We start from the raw sequence: 6,927 nt of genomic DNA, 5'->3' as shown, positions 1-6,927 counted from the left end.
CAGCTGTGAATCAGACGTGAATTGTAAACAGACCCGTGTGTCTGAAGCTTCCAGCCTCAGATCTTGTACAAACCACCATTACATTTCAGACTTCAAACCAGCTAAATCTGCTTCCATCCAGCTCGCTCAGCCACAGAACACCCATTCAACAGGCTTGTTTTATTTAGATTAGTCTTCCTCTTAAGCACAGCCATAGTTCAAACACAGCACAGACCTGTTCGCTAGAAGACATTCACAGAATTAAATCTCAGGTTGTGTGTGTGTGTGTGATATCCATATGAGGTTGCAGTGTTTATGTTGTCCCTGCCAGCACACAAACACACTTTTAAACATGAGCAGTGTGTGACAGGTCAGTCAGAAGGACTACCTAACCTGTAGTGACCAAAAATATTCTCATTCTCATAAACACTGCAGTGGTGTTTCTCTGGAAGAACATTATGCCAAAGGAAAGAAATTAATTTCTAACGAAACAGGAACTGCGCCTGGCCAAACACGGCGAAACAATTTTCTGTCCTCTCTGTCTTATTTTAATTGTCAATTTTATGAAAGAAGCTGTCATACGCTCATAATTTTTAGGATAATCGGCCAAAGCATTTGCTCGTTTTTCACATTCAGAAAGGGCTGTGTGCATCTTCAGACCCCTATAAAAAGTAAAAAGCTTCAAAACCATTTCCAAAGCATTTCCTCAGAATCAGGTTACCCGTGTGTTACTTCAATTAATGCTGCATTCAACTCATAATTCCTAACATCTGCCTAGGAAACCAAAGAAAAGCCCCATCAACTTGGAATTCCTCCTCAGGAATGGTCTCCATCTCATCGAATCAACATGGCAGCTCACAGCATCAGCAGCAAACAAAACAGCATTTCTTACCTTTAAATGACTTACACTGTATATACACAAGTATTTACTTTAGACCAATCGACATACAGACATTCACTTGTTAAATCTAGAACACTGAATCGTTACTCCCGAAAGACAAACACGCAGGCATAATAATAATAATAAATTTTATTTATAATGCGCCTTTCTTACACTCAAGGTGCTACAACAGTATAACACAACAAAAGAAAAAACACAACTCCATAATAGTAATCACAATGACAACACAATAACAACAATGACAACAACAACTGTAAGATTATAACTTAAAAGCTTCACTAAAGAGATATGTTTTGAGTAATTTCTTAAAACAATCAAAAGACGGAGCATTTCTAATAGGAAGAGGCAGAGAATTCCACAACCTCGGAGCAGTACAAGAGAATGACCTCCCACCCAAAGTTTTGAGTTTACAGCGAGGCTGCTACAGAGTAAGAACCAGCAGAGCGGAGAGACAGAGATGGTGTGGACACTGAGACCAAATTACAAATATACTCTGGGGCCAGCCCATATACTGCTTTATAAGTTAAGATAAGAACTTTAAAATCAATACGTGATTGAACTGGAAGCCAGTGTAGTTTAGAAAGCACAGGAGTGATATGACTACGGGATGGTGTGTAAGTTAAAACACAAGCAGCTGAATTTTGCACATATTGCAGCCTCTTAATCAAATTTGCAGGTAACCCTGCAAAAAGTGAATTACAATAATCAAGCCTAGATGTTATAAAGGCATGAATAAGCCTTTCTGCACCAGGCATAGAGAGAAACGGTCTTATACGTGCAATATTCCGAAGATGATAAAAAGCTACTTTAGTAACATTCTTGAAATGAGTGTTAAAAGTCAGCTGTGCATCAAACATCACACAGTTTTCAAACAGTTATCTGTAGGAAGTTCTGTTTCATCTGTCTGTATTTCCAGTAAACAAGCAGATAAAGCTGAAAGTGCTGATGTAACATCAGGTTGAGTACTAATTTAAATCTGGGTATCAGCTGCATAGCAATGATAACCCAGACCATGCTTTTGAATAATCTGCCCAAGAGGCATCCATGTTTTTCACCCCTTACTTTGAAGCTCGAACACAAAGGTTTAAAATTATGTAATTCCAAGTTCAGACATCTCACTTATGTGGTAAGTCGAATGCAGCCTAATAATAGCCACGTAACCAAGCTGTTAATATACATTCACAGAAAAGCAGCACAGACTCAATTCTAAGCAACTTTACATTGGTTGTTAGGGAAAAAACAAAAACAAACCCACCTCACATGTGCATCATATTAAAGGCAGGCTTAGTAGAGAGAGAGAGAGGGAGAGAGAGAGAGAGAGAGAGAGAGAGAGAGAGAGAGAGAGAGAGTTTTGAGTGAAGGGGTGTGTGTATCTTTGGAAAGACAAATCAGTTTGCAAATCAGTCCTGTATATACCTCTGAAACAAACTGGATGTATTTGACATGCATCAAAAGTTGGATACAAACACTGAGTATGACACGGGACAGTACATACACACATTATTTTTCCACATTATTATTCTTTATTTACTTCACAGAAAAGATCTGACAACCAATTTTACAAATTTGTAAAGACATTGCAGTCAACACCAAAACAAGTTCAGATGTAAGGGCGGATAAAAACGTGTCTGTGCTGTATGTAGACACGCTGCTCGTCTTTACTTCAGGAAACAACCGCAGTATCTAGTGAGATAGACGTGGAAAATTTGAGCCATCAGTGTACAGAATTGACTTCTTGCTTATTTTTACTACATTATGATACGCAATATTGGTTGTCCATTATCTCATCCGTTTCAACTCAGTGCCTAATAAAAGTCCTCCAGGAGATTAAGTTGTGTGCATTAGCATTATTTGGATTCTGATCATTACTCAAGGTTGGTGTTAAATAAGTAATTAAAGAGGCTGTTCATGGAAGATTTGTCTGTTTAGGTGATGTCTCTTGCACAGGATCCAGGCACATGCAGACGCCCTCTGACCCCAATGTTTCTGCAAGAGGTTGCTGTACCCCCCTGTTATGGCCACTAGAAACACCGGCAGCCTCCAGTGGGCAAAGCATAGGAGGAAAGATTTATTTAAACGAAAAGAAAAGAAATAAAATGAATAACTAAATAAATAAGAAAGCTCATTTTAAAAGGCTTTGTGGATTATACACTACTAAATGTTTCTGAAAAAAGTATTAAAAAATATCCTTCACTAAATGTTATTCAGTTTTGCCCTAGCGCCATGAAGGGTGCCAATAATTCTGGAGGGGATGAGCTTGCTCACCTGGATACTCGACACGGCACATCATCTTATTTTCTCAGCTCATGCGTTCCCTTTCAGCTCCTGTGGAAGAGTGGACACAAGGTTTATATATCAGGGCAGTACGACAAAGCATGAGAAATAAAGGTCTGAGAAAGGTTTGTTTCTCCCGACAGGATCCGAAGCAAGGAAAATAAATCAGCCTTTACTTCAGGTTTTTTGAGAGAATTCTTCTTCCCCCCTGTGTTAATCATTTAGGACACGAGCAGTCTTAAATGGGCAATAAAGGGGACAAGCCAAAAATACACAATAGCACCGTTTCTCTAAGAAACGTTATATATTTTATTTAAAGACACTCACCTGCTGAGGTTTTGTCCTCTTTTCTAACTGGGTGTTTCAGTCTGACACTCATCTAACCTACAAACACAGATTAAATATTCATTTAATACATAACGCTCACTGAATAACACATTTAAAAAGGTACTCGGATCAGATCAGGAGCAGATTTCTTATTCTCCTAGCTTAGGGATATCCACACTCTTGAACTCTCTCCAGTGGAGAGGAAAATATTACATTATACACAGTAATTCATGACTATAATGCTTACCTTTACGGTTTCAGCACAGAGCATCTCCTCAGTCAGGTGGTTGGGAGTCCGGTCTGGAATAAACGCCATTTTAAGAAATATTAAGACTACAAATTTAAACATAAACAAGCAGAACTAGACAGCAACTGTGTCGACTGGGAAGTCTCCTCTTCCAGCCAGTCCAGTCCTTCTTGTTACTAATTTATATACCTGAAATACCCTTCAAATATTCTTCAAACAGGAAAGATGCTTGAAGTAAAACTATTAGATGTTTGACCTTGCTGTGACCTTGACCCTGTGTGGTTCAATTCTGAAATCTCATCAGTTCATCTGCTGGTTAGAATAATTCCTCATAAATCCTACAAACATTCAACCACTCATTTTTGAGATACTGAGAATCTCAGATGAACATAATACAGCTTTGTGGCAGAGATATAAAAATATTACTAGACCTAATGAAGTTTCTAGGCCAGGGGTTCTTTAAATCCAGTCCTGCACAGTTCAATACAAGCTAACCTTGCGTTCACACTAGCACGACATGAGTATGAGCAGCGGCCAAAATGTAGCCTACAGCACATGATTTACCACAAGATACGATTTAATCGGTCTTTAAAATGCACCTAAAATGAAGGTCTAATATTTTTAAAAAGTGAAAAAAGTGTGAAAATTGGTTGTTTGATATCCAGGCTTCGTGTTAGCTTTGTTAGCAGTGTACTAGCTACATATACTCACCACAGACCTATTAAAAAAAAAATTATATATATATATATAATTCAATCATCTTCTAACTAGTTAGACACAAATTAAATAAACACATTGGTGTGAAAATTGTGAGTTACATGTTACATGCCAGGCTTTGTATTAGCTATTAGCACCTTAGCAGCACAAGCTAACTGTACTAGCTACAAACACTCTCCAGAGATAGTGATGATCTCTGCTATCTTCTTACAAGCTTTTTCTCTGTAACGTCTCTACACACATTTAACACGATGTCATATGTAACAGGATGAGATGAAAAGAATAGAGGTCTCGTCATTGGGGTCTGTAAGAGCTTTTTTTTTTTTAAACAACACACTGGATAAACTGGGCTAAATTAGATGTGTTTGTATTAAGGCTGCTTCAAACTTCTGCCTTGATGCAAGTTTATGTTTCCGCGTTGTGACAGTGAGGGGGTTTATGGGTAAGCGCAGCTTCCAGAGGCTTGCATACACGTCCAAAACCGCGTAAACAGCGTACTCACAGAGCTACGAATCAGCCAAAGTACTGACTCTTATAGACAAAGAACAAGCAAAAAAACTTATACTGTTGTTAGCTTTAAAATGCATTCCTGTGTTTTAGGTAAAGTCGCCTCATCATTTGACTACATGATTAACTAAAATACGCTTAATATGATAAAAATCCTCTCTTAGTGATACCAAAGCAGGGGTTAGCTTCTTTAAGAGATCAAACAGATGTTTTAGTTGTTTTTTTTTTATACACAATTTGCTTGATGCCTCATGCAGTCCTGCACTGTAGTCGAGTATTAAGGGAAGATTTGTCTGTTTAGGTGATGTCTCTTGCACAGGATCCAGGCACATGCAGACGCCCTCTGACCCCAATGTTTCTGCAAGAGGTTGCTGTACCCCCCTGTTATGGCCACTAGAAACACCGGCAGCCTCCAGTGGGCAAAGCATAGGAGGAAAGATCAACACAGCTCTCTACAAGCTTTTAACTTCTCATCCAGGATGTGGACGTTTGTTTTTTTGGATGCGTACTAAAAGCTTAGCTTACTTTTCACATTCAAGCTTGCTTACCTGAGTACTTTTAACACGAGACATGCTCCATTAGTGCAGCTCATAATTTCCATTTCAGCTCCTGTGGAAGAGTGGACACAAGGTTTATATATCAGGGCAGTACGACCAAGCATGAGAAATAAAGGTCTGAGAAAGGTTTGTTTCTCCCGACAGGATCCGAAGCAAGGAAAATAAATCAGCCTTTACTTCAGGTTTTTTGAGAGAATTCTTCTTCCCCCCTGTGTTAATCATTTAGGACACGAGCAGTCTTAAATGGGCAATAAAGGGGACAAGCCAAAAATACACAATAGCACCGTTTCTCTAAGAAACGTTATATATTTTATTTAAGGACGCTCACCTGCTGAGGTTTTGTCCTCTTTTCTAACTGGGTGTTTCAGTCTGACACTCATCTAACCTACAAACACAGTTTAAACATTATATTAACTTTTAATGCATAGTTCAGTTTAAAGTGCAGTGTTTCCATCACCAGGATCTGAGGCAGGGGATAAATAAGAGATTTCTTATTCCACTTGGTTATAAGCACAAGATATTAAGTGGAAAGCATTCAGTATACAAATTAATATTTTTCTTCTAAACTTCATCACACTTTCCACAATCATGATAGGGCCAAACCAACATGATTTAATAAAGTTAGGAACCTTAAGTAAAAGTAATCACTAGGCCTAATGAAATTTCTAGACTAAATATCAAACTAGAAGCAAATCCTGTGTTAATGCAGATCTTATCATGTGTATGCCACAGGAGGATTTACACTGAAACACACCATCCCTGGATAAGATTTGTGCAAGCACGTGGCCTGCCTTACACAGCATGCTTACACAGCATGTTTACACAGCATTAACACTTAAATACTCTTAAAAACAAACCTAGCTGCATCACGTGCTCCTGGAAAGTAAACACGTGCTCATTAATGTGAATGAATCATCTGTTTTACTAGCACAATGCTTAAAAAGAAGCAGCTCTCACCTCACTCTTCCAGCACACAGACGAGAAAGACCACGTTCAGGAAGTCCTGCAGAAGAGACACGAGGAAGAAATGAATTGTGGGTTGTGCGCATGCGCACTGTGGCCGTAGCGCCAATACTTATAGAGGCTTATAGAGGATATAGGAAAAGTTCAACATATCTGTCCTGTGTTTCTGTTCATATTTAATAACAACGCCTTGTGAAATTAAATATTTTATAACGAGTTAAACTTACATCATGTTATATGATGATGATACATAAATCTGGATTAATGCCACAACTAAATCCAAATTCGCTACTCTGTAATCCTTGCTGTCCAAGTCTTTTAAATTTCTTCCAAAAATATTTCCTGGTTTGCTGCCATTGGTTACAATGCAGCACAAGAAACGGAATCCCGAGCTCCGATTGGTGAAAGTGTCTGTAAGTCAAACTCAAAGCCCGCCCCATTTCTCTGACATCACC

The 6,927-nt window shown here is 38.6% G+C and overlaps 1 long non-coding RNA gene and 2 other non-coding genes across 4 annotated transcripts; all 3 read right to left on the bottom strand.

The window, feature by feature from the left end:
- Positions 1 to 989: 989 nt before the first annotated feature.
- On the bottom strand, positions 990 to 6,809 carry LOC113546783 (uncharacterized). Of its 2 annotated transcripts, XR_003404745.3 has the most exons (8): positions 6,700 to 6,809; positions 6,467 to 6,512; positions 5,838 to 5,894; positions 5,501 to 5,561; positions 3,729 to 3,781; positions 3,482 to 3,538; positions 3,146 to 3,205; positions 990 to 2,563 (listed from the first exon to the last, which is right to left on the bottom strand). It is a non-coding gene; the product is annotated as an uncharacterized LOC113546783 (long non-coding RNA). The 2 variants fall into 2 exon arrangements; XR_003404747.3 differs by lacking the exon at positions 5,838 to 5,894 and having other exon boundaries at positions 6,700 to 6,807.
- LOC113546886 (small nucleolar RNA SNORA26) lies at positions 3,280 to 3,404 on the bottom strand. Its single transcript, XR_003404754.1, has one exon. It is a non-coding gene; the product is annotated as a small nucleolar RNA SNORA26 (small nucleolar RNA).
- Positions 5,636 to 5,760, bottom strand: LOC113546887 (small nucleolar RNA SNORA26). The gene has a single exon (XR_003404755.1). It is a non-coding gene; the product is annotated as a small nucleolar RNA SNORA26 (small nucleolar RNA).
- Positions 6,810 to 6,927: the final 118 nt, after the last annotated feature.

The sequence above is a fragment of the Pangasianodon hypophthalmus genome, chromosome 19 (genome assembly GCF_027358585.1).
Source record: "Pangasianodon hypophthalmus isolate fPanHyp1 chromosome 19, fPanHyp1.pri, whole genome shotgun sequence".
Classification (NCBI taxonomy): domain Eukaryota; kingdom Metazoa; phylum Chordata; class Actinopteri; order Siluriformes; family Pangasiidae; genus Pangasianodon; species Pangasianodon hypophthalmus.
The sequence above is the reverse complement of the archived record's forward strand: the minus strand, read 5'-3'. Positions and strand labels throughout refer to the sequence as shown.